We start from the raw sequence: 12,839 nt of genomic DNA, 5'->3' as shown, positions 1-12,839 counted from the left end.
GGTGAATTAACGGGGGTGGAAAAGATCAAGGTGTTTTGGATGGGGGAAGAAAAGAGATGGTGGTGAACAGCTGTTTTAAAGACCTGTAGGGCGGAGTGGGATTGACGAGAGTGAGGGAGTTTGTTCCAGAGGCGGGAGTAAAGAGGAATGAAAGAGTGAAGGTGAGCAGAGAGTCTTGATTTTGGCAGTTTAACCATTAGAAGGTTGCTGCCAGATTGCTTGTGTGACCTGTAGGAATATTTGGGGGACAGAGCACAGATAGAGCGGGCGGACCTAGGCCGGAGGAGTCCGTAGAAGACAGAAAGACCACCAACCTGCCTGCAGTGAGTGAGTGAAAGGCCCTCACAATCAGCTTCATCGCAGGAGATTCCAATGATTCTGAAAGCTTTGGTTTCAACAGCATGAAAGCGAGCTAGGTGTGAAGCAGGAGGACCAGCCCAGAGGGGAGAGCAGTATTCCATTGAGCTGCGGATGAAAGCCTTGTATGTAGTGAGGAGCTCAGGTGTGCCAAGGAAGGACTTTGCACGACGGAGGATGCCCAGTCGGCGACTGGCTTTGGAGGCCAGCTTGGAAATGTGGTTTTCCCAGGAAAGATCATGGCAGATAGTGAGACCCAAAACCTTGAGTGACATAACTTATTGGAGAGGATTGTTGAGAAAGTAGATCGGAGGGTTGTCCAGTCGGTCTTTTCGGAGAGGCATCGTGAGAGTGTGAGATTTGTCAGGATTGAAAGACATGTTCCACTTGTTTGCCCAGTCTGTGATTTTGTCCAGGTCTGCAGAGAGTGAGGAGGCTGCAGACTGCCGATCTGAGGGAAGAGGAATGGAGCGGCAGAGAGTGGAGTCATCAGCAAAGAGATCGAGGGGATTTTCCAGAGAGTCGGATAGATCATTGATGAAGACCAGAAAAAGCACAGGGCCCAGAACACTGCCTTGAGGAACTCCAGCCTGAACAGGAAGGGGAGATTAGAGAAACCCTTTCAGTACCACACGTTGACTACGGCTAAAGAGGAGGTCCGCAAGCCATGCGTGGAGATTTCCATGGATACCATTTGAGGAGAGTTTGGTGAGCAGAGCTGGGTGCCAGACTGTATCAAAGGCACGTGATATGTCAAGGGAGACCGCTCTGATTTCCTGTTTTGCATTGAGGACATCCGTCCATGGTTGAGACAGCAGAAGCAGCATGTGCAGAGTAGAGTGACCTGGTCTGAAACCAAATTGATGATCGCAGATCAAGCCATTGGAGAAGAGGAAGGATTTGATATCCGAAGCAATGATGGAATCCATGACTTTGCGGATAATTTGGAGCAGGCTGATTGGTTTGTAGTTGTAAAGTTTGATAGTTTTTGTGTAAAGCGGTAATGCTGCCTGATTTCCAAACTGATGGCAGATGACTTTGAGCAAAGGAGAGGGCGAAGAGAATAGAGAGAGGAAGTGAAAGAGTGGCAGAGCAGGATTATAGGATCCGTGGTCTGATGCCGTCTGGTCTAGTTGCAAAATCAGTCTTGTTTTGACAAAAACTTCTCCACCTTGTCAGGAGAGAAGGACACAGAGTCCAGGAGCAGTTGGGTTCGACTGGGTAAGGTGGGAACAGAGAGAGATGGGCTTGGGACGCAAGATTTTGAGGCAAACAGAGTTGAGGCATTCGGCTTTGTCACATGCGGTGTCAACTGTGTAGCCATTTCAGGTAAGGGAGGGGATGGAGGGGGAACAAACACCAGAAACGGATTTGACCAGACGCCACCAGAATTTGGAGGAAGGAGACAGGTTTGAGAGTTTTTTCTTGAGTGTGGAGAGATAGTGCTTCCTGGCACTCCTGAGGGTAGACACACACTTGTTCTGAGCTTGGTGGAAGGAACTGAGATTGCCTTCAGTTGGATTTGCCTTCCAAGAGGCAAAGGCAAGTTGTTTCAGGGCAACTGCCTTACCACAAGATTCAGTGTACCATGGACTGGACGAAGGGTATGACAACTGAAGACGAGATGGGATAAATCTGTGCATTTACTTTCTCAGATAGCAGTTTACTTTCGAAGAATTCCCAGGAAGAGTTGGTGTCAGAGGCATTAGAGATGGGAGACCAGTCCAGATGATTGATGGCTGCTTGCAGACCGTGCCAGTCGGCCTGAGTGAAATGCCAGACTCGTCGACGCTGAGGAGGCTCTCTGAGAATGGCCAGAGAGGTGTCCACTTTAACAAGCACATGATCAGAAGAACCGATTGGAGCAGAAGAAGAGCAGCAGACATTTGCAGGGAAGTTTGTCATAACCAAGTCCAGAAGCGAAGATACTCCATTGACTGAGATCCAGGTTGGGAAATTGACAGATTGTGTCAGTTCTTCTTTCTTTGAGGAAAGAAGTTCTTTGCTGAGGTGCCATGACTGGTGAGAGATGAACCCACACCCAGCCAGCTGGCATGATAACAGTTGAAGTCGCCACATATGAGGAATAGAGAGTTTGGATGAGTTGATAGAAGTTGGTCCATGTTGTCAGACAGCGACATGTAAATGGAGTCATCACTGTTTGGAGGACGGTATAGAACGCATATGAACAAAAGGTGGGAGTGGAGAGGAAGCCGTAGCCAGAGGTACTCCTGGGGGTGGGGTGGAGAGAGGGCAGTGCAAGGAGAGTGAGCAAGAGAGTTTTTGATAAAGATAGCCACCCCACCACCAGGACAAGGCTCAGGTCAATCATACCGGAGGAGGGAGTAACCAGGAAGAGATATTAAGGAATCAGAGACATCTTGAAGGAGGAAAGTTTCTGTTTAGCAGATCAAGTCTGGATTGTCAGAAGCAACCTGAATGGAGAGATCAATCAGGTTTGAGCGAAGGCCTCGGATGTTTGAGGTCCATACCGTTAATGAAGAGAGAGGGGGAGCATCGGGTGCAGGACGGGAGGGGAGGGGTGAGATGAAGGGTGAGAGGAGGAGGTAGGGAGAGCTGTTGATAGTGTGTCAGAGGTTGCAGAAGAGTTAGGAGAAACGCAAGGATTAGGAGGACAAAAGGTTTGATGGTGATGGGATGAGGCACAGTGAGAGGTTGTTTGAGGGGTGCCAGAGCAAAGTAGAAGGTTGGAGCCTGGAGGAGGTAAGAGATTCATTTCGGTTTATTGAAATAATTATACATTGGAGAAGGCAGTTCGAAGACTGAAATTTGTCAAGTTTACAATAATAAAAGTATTTCATAAAACTTACAAATGTATATAAAAATAATACTAATCATATAAAAATAACGTTAATAAATTTAATAAATATAAAATTACATTAATCTAAATTATCAAAATAAGTATATGGAATAAATAAACATAAATAATCAAACAACAATAAAAATATAACAAATTCTACCAAAACAATAACCTAAAATAGCAGAAAACTTAAGATCAACAAACATATTATAGCAAAAGTACCCGGCATTGTCGGGCGGGGGAGGGGAGGGGAACGGGGGGGGAGGGAAGGGGAGGGGAACGGGGGGGAGGGGAGAAGAGTGGGAGGGGGAGAGGGGAGAAGAGGGGGTGGGAGGGGGGAGGAGGGAGGGGGAGAGGGGAGAAGGGAGGGGGGAGGGGGAAGGGGGGAAGGGAGAGGGAAGAGGGGGGGATGGGGAGGGTGAGGAATGGGAGGGTGAGGGGGTGGGAGGGGGAGAGGGTGGGAGGGTGAGGGGGTGGGAGGGGGAGAGGGTGGGAGGAGGAGGGGGAGGGGGGATGGTCTGCTTAATATGGTGTTTCTCTCTCTTTTATGCCTCTGGCGACTTCCTCAATGGAGACATGTTTTCAGGTTGTGCGTCCGCCCGTCCATGATCGGTTTTCTTTACTGCGATAACTTAAGGACGGCTGAAGAGATATGAGTCAAACTTGGTACAAGTATCTTACTATAATTCACCAAATGTCTGTCTGTCTGTCTGTCTGTCTGTCCGTCTTCCCAGGTACCGCAAAAACGGCTGAGCCGATCGCGACAAAATTTTGGGTGGGTAATCCTGGGACCTCCTGGAGTAAAATGCCATCATATATTGTTTTTCCAAATTTTCCAGTTTTTCCAAACACGATGGAATAATATTTACTGATATGAACAGTGATGTGGCTTTTATTGAAATTCCACAAATACTGTTTAGATTTTTGATGATTTGCGTGTGATATGATTTAACGGATGTTTATATAAATCGTTTAAAATAAAAAAAGCCTTCAATTTCTAATCTTTTGCCTTTTCATTTGGGCCTCCCAATTGAAGCCCCGCCCATAGGGCGGGTACCGTTGCTAGTGTATAATGATGTAAAAGATGACCTGATTCGATTATGGGGGCAAGAGGTCAAAGTTCAGAAGGCAGGTAAAATGTGATGTTTGAGAGGGAAGAGGGGGGGATGGGGAGGGTGAGGGATGGGAGGGGGAGGGGTGGGAGGGAGGAGGGGGTGGGAGGAGGGGGGAGGGGGGCATGTAATTGATTTTATGCATCTACATAACAGAATTAAGCATTTCAATCAAAAAAGGAATTGTTGAATTCTTGTATCTCTGAGTCTTACACCGAGGTCGGTCAAGATGTTGAGCATTCCTGAGATGCATATTAGATCGAGACAGATTGTCGGGTAGGAGGAAGAATGTCACGGTGACGATCACATTTTAAAAGACTAAGTCCAAAACGCAAGAGAAGCTCATTCCTGCGTTCGCTCAACAACTGTTTACCAAAATGACGAAGTTGTTGAGCATAGGACTGAATATGTGGTTATGCAATAAAACGGAGCGCACGCTTCTGGAGTCGTTCAATCTCATCGCTCTGAGCCCTTGTAATACCAGAACCCCACACGGGCACACCAAACTCCAGCAAAGGGCGAATGTACACTTTGTATATTTCAACAAGATCGGGGGCACTCACATGGAATTTTTTCAAGGTACAAAGAACGAAGAGTCGTCGAGCAGCACGAGATGCCATATGCTGAATTTGACTGTTCCACTTCAGATCAGATTGGATTACAACACCAAGGAGAGTGAGCGATTGAACTCTTTGCAGAGGGATATTATCAATGACGATGTTTAATTGGGGTGGAACATTCTGAAGAAAAGATATTTGCATAATCTTACATTTCTCTGGCTTCGGTCTAAAGAGATATATGGGAGACGAAGTGGGGAGGAGGCAGCTTTGAGGGGGGAGGGGGGAGAATTGGAGAAATATGGTAGGGTGGGGAGATTTGAAGGGGAGGGTTTGGAAGGGAATTTTGAAGGGGAGGGGCGAGGGGGGAGTTTTGAAGGGGAGAGTTGAGGGGGGAGATTTGAAGTGGAGGGGCAAGGGGGAAGATTTGGAGGGGAGGGGGGAGATTTGAAGTGGAGGGGAAAGGGGGGAGATTTGGACGGGAGGGGCAAGGGGCGAGTTTAGGAGGGGAGGGGTGAGGGGGAGAATTGAAAGGGAGGGGTGAGGGGGGAGTTTAGAAAGTGGACCATTAATGAAAAACGAACATTCATTACAAACTGGGTTTATTGTGATTTTCAAGTCAGAGATCCGTTTAAAAACGATAGAGGAGGGGTGGAATGAAGGTGAGTTCAGAGAATGTACAAAGGAAGGACTGTAAGAGATTTAATGTTTTTTTTGAAGTGGAATTGAATTGAAGAGGAAATTGAAAAAGCCTTTTAAATAGGAAGAAAAACAGCATGTGAAGGAGGAAAGGAATAAACCACTGAATAAAACACTGCAGGGGAAAGTTTAAGCATATTTAAATAATATTTAAACAAAACCGTAAAAAAAAAATCTGGGAAAAGTCCCTCAGTGAGGAAGAGGGAGGGACTGGATTTGAGAAAGAAGGAGAAAGGATTAAATGAGTATGGAGGAAACTCGAGTTGGAAAGGCTGGAGAGGTGGAAGAAAAAGGAGATAAAGGGGGCGGGGCACATGGCGATACAAGGGGGCAAGAGAACAAGCATGTGTCCACGAGGAGAGAGCATTATAAAAAAAAAATCTTGTTTTTAAAACGTTAGATAAAGGGTAAGATGTTTGTGGTAGGGAGTGGGAGAAACGCAAATCAAAGAAACAAGCAAATACAGGGAAGGAAATAACTTATATTCAGAAAATACCAACGGGGCGAGGGAGCTGAGAGAGACCAGGCCGCGCACGAGGTGTGAACAAAAAATGACTAATTACACACAAGTTTGCAATGATTACAAAACCAAAACGAACTAGAAACACTCAAGAAAACCTTCACACATATGTTCCCCAAGCATTGGGGATATCATGGTGTTCACAAATAAATCATCGGTTCATATGGTCTAGAAGGAAGCATGGTTGGATCAAAGGGATTTTTTTTTAGCTGAAACAGTTGTCTATCAAAGTGAAACTTTAAAATATCATGTAACACCATTTCTGCATATAGTGTGATAATGATGTCATAGGTCATGTGATTTGGCAACCATATTGGATAGAAAAACGAACCTTGTCCAACCAACACAAAACTTCACACACACTGGAGAAACTTCACTTCACAACCCAATTGGAGATAGAGTGCAAATTTATGATGTCATAGGTCAGTCATGTAGTTGGGCAGCCATATTGAATCTAAGGAAAAAAAATTGAAAATCTTCTTCTCTGAAACCTCTTAACCGATCAATGCAAAACTTTAACGAATTTATCAACTATCCATCGGATGGGAAATATAGTGTGGTGTGTCTACCCTGTAGCGAACACCGCAGGGTGATGGATGGCCGACTGAGCTTTAACTCCGAGGCGTATACCCAACTATGGCGGTAGTCACATGCATGGGGGGTAGTGGAGGCTGACAAGGCTTACCTGAACGGATTTCACTTGGGTGTCCTCGAACCCACGACAGATAAACAAGACAGACACGAAACTGAAAATGTAACAAATAAAGGTTTAATTAAAATAATGGAATACAATAAAAAGGTAACACTAAATTCTTAAATTGAGGTGCCCCTGACGGACTCATATACAACACAAGGGGATGACAAAATATTGAAAGTAAAAATGTAGTGTGGTGCGTTTGCCTGTTACTCCGCCTGGCTTTCTTGACCGTCCGGGGCCGTCTAGGTCCCGCTTCCCTGCACGGGAAAAGATGCCTTGGCGTGAAGTCACGTTCCCCGCCAGCCGCCGACGCGATGGGAACAGGCCCGAGCTCCTTCCTCGTCCTTCCTGCTCGGCTGCACCGAGCCCCAATGCTCCTTTCAGGCGCACACGGCACCAAGCGCATCCATCACGAAGCCAGCACCAAGGAGAGAGAAAAGAAGAGAAGGATGTGTCCGCCCTTCCCGCAGCCCGATACAGAGGGAGATAAAATGCTTGCAGTGAAGGCCAGCACAGAGACAGCACAAACTGCAACCACCTGTTACCAGAGAGAGAGAGAGAGAGAGAGAGACGATACAAATGCATCCGCCTTCCATGAACACCAGGAACCGAGAGAGGGAAAAATGCGTCTGTTCGTGACGAAGCCCAGCGCAGAGAGAGAGAAAATGGAGGGACGTGTCCTTTTTACTCCTCGGTCTCGAACATTCTCTCCGACGTCACACTCGCTCCAATCATCGAGCGCCACCCACTCACCCCAACTAATCGTCCTTCGGGGCGTGGCCTCACGGTCACTCTTCACACCCATCGAGATAATTCTGTGGTAGTGTCCGGATCAGCTCGGCAATCGCTTTATTAATTGAAGGTGCTGATCGCATGGCTGGTGTTGTAAGTGTCATAAGAATGAAGATAAAAAAATACAGAGACCACTTCACACAGAGAATTTACCCTTATACCCTAACTAATTAGCATAGCTCCACCCCGAGCCATGGAGACGCATATACACTTACGTGACATCCTGGCCTAACTTAATTACAGGAATGTTTCTTCTTCTTCGTGACAGTCGGAACACACTACCCCATACAATCCTACCTTGACAAAGGTATTTCATTACCTACCCCTCACAAACGTAACAATAGTTTTATAAAAGTTATGTCATTGGTCACTGCTCTTGCAGCCATATTGGATTTATAAAGAAAAAAAAAACTTTTAAAAACAGAAGAGTTGGGTTGCATGAATGAAGTCCTTCTCAAGACTGTGCAGGGTAAATATTCCATGAATACTATGTAGTTTATGTAATGCAGTTGTTTTGTCTGCACCCGTGCTGTGGCTGCTGAATGCATCATTCTCTGGAAGTGCGGATGTACCACCAATGCAGTACCCGTTACCAGTTAGCTGGTACTCATTTGCGCCGAACTGGGAAGGATGGTCCAGGCTAAGTCAACCCACCTGGTGTTATTTCAACGGCACGACAGGGGCTGCAACTTCAGACCCTAACATCTTAAGCCACAGCTACAATTTAATCACTAAGCCAACACCAGGCTATATAATGAAGTGATGTTGGCTGATTTCCAAACAGATGGAAGCTGATGAAGGGCAAATGATAGGGTGAAAGAAGGCCAGGAAGTGTTGCCATGAAGGAGGGCAATGCTTGCCAACCTATGGTTGTTTTTTTTTCTGTTCTCCATCCTTTGTAATTCAATTGCTGAGCTTCAAGCAAGGAAGCAGCATGTTTTATTTTGTGTTTTCGCAACACACCCTGTTTTTTTTTACTTTATCTTAAATACAATGTTTTAATTTATCTTTGTACAGTAAAATGTGCTGTTTATGGCGGCTCGTTGGTCTAGGGGTATGATTCTCGCTTTGGGTGCGAGAGGTCCCGGGTTCAAATCCCGGACGGGCCCTGCTTTTTTTAAATTTTAAATAACGCAATTGGTCGACTTTTTCAAAATGCCGATTGAACCCGAAAGGTCGCTGTTGTGAACGAAAATGAAGATACCGATTCCCCATTCCACATGACAGTCAAAGACCCACTCCAACGAAAGTGCAGTGATTGCCATTCACGACGAAATAAAATAGTGTCACGTGACTTCCCGCCCACGTGGTTGGTTGGTCGTGACGAGGAGGGAGGGCATCCGGTACATCATCCCGGCACGACACCAATCCCATATATGATGATTTCATCGTCCATCCACACGTAAAATACCGACAAGAACATGTCCTTTTCGAACTATTCATTGGAATGTGAATGAACCAATCTGTCTGTGCTACATTTTCCCAAACATTCTGTTGAAAGAACGTGTTTGTGTGAAAGAAAAATATATAATACAGAATAACCTCGTCAAAAAAAATATCTAACATGACAGATGTGAGTGGCTCGTTGGTCTAGGGGTATGATTCTCGCTTTGGGTGCGAGAGGTCCCGGGTTCGAATCCCGGACGGGCCCTGCTTTTCTTTTCTTTTTGAATACAGTCAATGCAAAAGCAAGGATCCAGCACCAGAACGATTGCCGATGCAAGTCGAAGTCTCATCAGGGCCGAGAGGAATTGCAGGTGAGAAAGAATGCTTTGCAGTTGACCATTTAGACCCAAAATACCCTTAAATACCCCGAAGAACCAAAATACCCCAAATATTCTTGAAGACCCAGAGGATCCAAAAGACCATGCAGACCCAAATGGCCCTGAAGACCATTTGTCTCCACGCATGGCTGGCGGACTTCCTCTCTCGTCGTAGTCAACGTGTGGCCCTGAATGGGTTTCTCTCATCTCCTCTTCCTGTTCAGGCTGGAGTTCCCCAAGGCAGTGTTCTGGGCCCTGTGCTTTTTCTGGTCTTCATCAATGATCTCTCTGACTCTCTTGAAAATCCTCTCTATCTCTTTGCTGATGACTCCACTCTCTGCCGCTCCATTCCTCATCCCTCAGATCGGCAGTCTGCAGCCTCCTCACTCTCTGCAGACCTGGACAAAATCACAGACTGGTCAAACAAGTGGAACATGTCTTTCAATCCTGACAAATCTCACACTCTTACTATGTCTCTCCGAAAAGACCGACTGGACAACCCTCCCATCCACTTTCTGAATAATCCTCTCCAAGAAGTTCTGTCACTCAAGCTTTTGGGTCTCACTATCTGCCATGATCTTTCCTGGGAAAACCACATTTCAAATCTGGCCTCCAAAGCCAGTCGCCGACTGGGCATCCTCCGTCGTGCGAAGTCCTTCCTTGACACACCTGAGCTCCTCACCACATACAAGGCTTTCATCCGTAGCTCAATGGAATACTGTTCACCCCTCTGGGCTGGTGCTCCTGCCTCACACCTCGCTCGCCTTCACGCTGTTGAAACCAAAGCGTTCAGAATCATTGGAATCTCCCACGATGAAGCTACCTCCGAGGGCCTTTCACTTACTCACCGCAGGCAGGTTGGTGGTCTTTCTGTCTTCCCCCGACTCCTCTACGGCCTTGTTCCTCCAGCTCTCTCTGGGCTCTGTCCCCCAAATATTCCTACACGTCGCACAAGATCTGCCTGCAACCCTCTTATGGTGAAACTGCCAAAATCAAGACTCTCTGCTCACCTTCACTCCTTCATTCCTCTTTTCTCCCGCCTCTGGAACAAACTCCCTCACTCTCTTCAATCCCACTCCTCCCTCCAGGTCTTTAAAACAGCTGTTCACCACCATCTCTTATCTTCCCCCATCCAAAACCTTGATGTTTTCTACCCCCACTAATTTCACCCCAAATCCACTTTTGTGAAATACCAACTTCTTTCCTGGAAGTCCTTGGTGTCCTTGTGTTTTATACTTCTCCCACCCCCCCCCCCTCCCTTCCCACGCCTCCTCCCCCCAAGCCCTCTCCCTCCCACACATTCCCAATGTCCCTGCTCTCAAATGTTGTGTTTATGTGCTTCCCCTTCTCTCCCCATTTTGTCGATCGCTCCCCTTTTTATATACGTTGTTTGTTTGTCGGTTTGATTTGTTTGTGTGATAAATGTTGGCTCTTTCACGAGCCTCGATTCTGTATACAAAAAAAGAAGAAGAAAAAAAAGACCTAAAACGCCATGAAGACACAAAAGGCCCAAAATAAACCCAAATGGTCAAAGATGCCTATCCCTCTGAAATGACGTGTGGTGAGGCGCGCGGGGCACGCTGAGTCACGCTCTTAATAACAACAAAGGCAGAAGTGACGGATCCGTAACACTTTGCCTTGAACACTGCAACTCATGACACCACAGGTGATGAACCTGCTTTCCTGATGTTTGGGTGTCGACTGAGTAAGGCGAAGCAGCTGTCGCAAGCAAAGAAGTGCTTCATGGCAACTCTCATCATGCAAGGTCGAAGTCGAAACGATATTACGACAAACGACGAAAATTAGATGTGGATGTCCAAGAGGGCGATCATGTCATGGTGAGAACGTACCCACAACCATGATGTCTGGAGGGAAGAGGGGAAGGCAAATAACTCAACATCCTTATTGTTGTAGCGGCTGCCGCTGGGTTTTCACAATCGCCTTGCACCTATCAAGGACGCGGAGCGATCACCATGCCGGGCTCGTCCAGGACGCCCGGGCAGGCCCGCGCTCAACTTGCCAGGCCTCGGTCGGGACGCCCGGGCAGGCTCGCCCTCAACTTGCCAGGCCGCAGCCAGGACGCTGGGCCACGCCCCCTGGCGCCGGGCCTGGGCAAACCCCCTGGGAGAATAGATATATATTGCTGACCGATAAACGGGTTTTCAGAGTGCCTGAGTGTTTGATTTCATTAAAGCAACTCGGATGAATTCTAGCTTTTTGTCGCGTCCATTCTTCCGATCGATGTGGGAGCCCCAGCTCCTACATTGGTGACCTATCGACATGGACACGGCAGTCGCCCTTAAACTGCCTACCTTCTGGGAGGCTCACGCGGCGGTTTGGTTCGCACAGGCGGAGTCCCTGTTCGCCCTGCGAGGCATCACGGCCGACGACACCCGCTTCCACCATGTGGTAGCTGCGCTCGGGTCGGCTACCGCGGCCCGCGCCCTGAGCCTCCTCGAAAGCCCGCCAGCCGCTGACAAATACGGCGCGATTAAGAAGCTGCTCCTCGATGCTTTCGCCCTCCCATCGGCGGAACGCGCACGGCGCCTGCTCGAACTGCCTGAGCTCGGCGACACGCGCCCTTCCGAGCGAATGGACTACATGCTTTCACTGCTCGGCGAGCACTCTCCGGCATTCCTGTTCCGGGAGCTGTTCTTCCGTCAGCTGCCTAACCCGGTACGCCTCGCCCTGGCAAGCACGACGATCACAGATCCCCGGGCCCTTGCCAGAGAAGCCGACAAGATCTCCGCCGCAGGACAGCGCATCGCAGCGGCGACATGGGACCCACCGCCGTCCGACGCAACACCCATGGCGCCCGAGCACCCGGCACGGTCGACGGCCGAACTGCCGACGCAATTGGCGGCCGCTCTACCGAGCCGACCACCTCCAGCACGACGACCGAGGCCTCCACCTGACCAAGCGTGGTGTTACTATCATGCCAGGTTCGGACAGAAGGCCCGAACATGCCGACCCCCGTGCACCTTCGGCAGGCCGGGAAACGGCCGGGCCGGCGTTCATTACCAGCCATGAGCGCCGGCCACACGGGCAACTTACTGTTCATCACGGATAAAGCGTCCGGACGGCGCTTCCTGTGCGACACTGGCGCCCAACTGAGCGTCATACCCGCCTCTGACCAGGACAGGCAATCCGCGGTTTGCGGCCCCTCCTTGGTTGCGGCCAACGGATCGACTATCCGCACCTTCGGCCCGCGCAACGTCACCCTCTGCTTCGGCGGCCAACGCTTTGCTTGGACGTTTGTAACCGCCAACGTGCCCATGGCTCTGCTAGGCGCCGACTTCCTCTGCGCACACGGACTGCTGGTGGACGTCCAACGGCGTCGTTTAATCAACGCTGAAACCTTCAGCTCCCTGGTATGCACATTGAGCAGCTCCGCGCCGACCGAGCTGGCATGCACCGTCCCGGCGGCGAACGAGTTTGCTCGCCTGCTCACGGAGTTCCCGGCCCTCACGCGGCCGACGTTTTCGGCCGTCGCAGTACGGCATGGGATCGAGCACCACATA

The 12,839-nt window shown here is 48.7% G+C and overlaps 2 non-coding genes across 2 annotated transcripts; both read left to right on the top strand.

The window, feature by feature from the left end:
- The first annotated feature begins 8,592 nt into the window (after positions 1-8,592).
- Positions 8,593-8,664, top strand: TRNAP-UGG (transfer RNA proline (anticodon UGG)). Its single transcript has one exon. It is a non-coding gene; the product is annotated as a tRNA-Pro (tRNA).
- A 470-nt stretch (positions 8,665-9,134) lies between these two features.
- TRNAP-UGG (transfer RNA proline (anticodon UGG)) lies at positions 9,135-9,206 on the top strand. The gene has a single exon. It is a non-coding gene; the product is annotated as a tRNA-Pro (tRNA).
- Positions 9,207-12,839: the final 3,633 nt, after the last annotated feature.

The sequence above is a fragment of the Myxine glutinosa genome, chromosome 7 (genome assembly GCF_964187855.1).
Source record: "Myxine glutinosa chromosome 7, kmMyxGlut1.1, whole genome shotgun sequence".
Classification (NCBI taxonomy): Eukaryota; Metazoa; Chordata; class Myxini; order Myxiniformes; family Myxinidae; genus Myxine; species Myxine glutinosa.
This window is presented reverse-complemented; position numbering and strand designations above follow the sequence as displayed.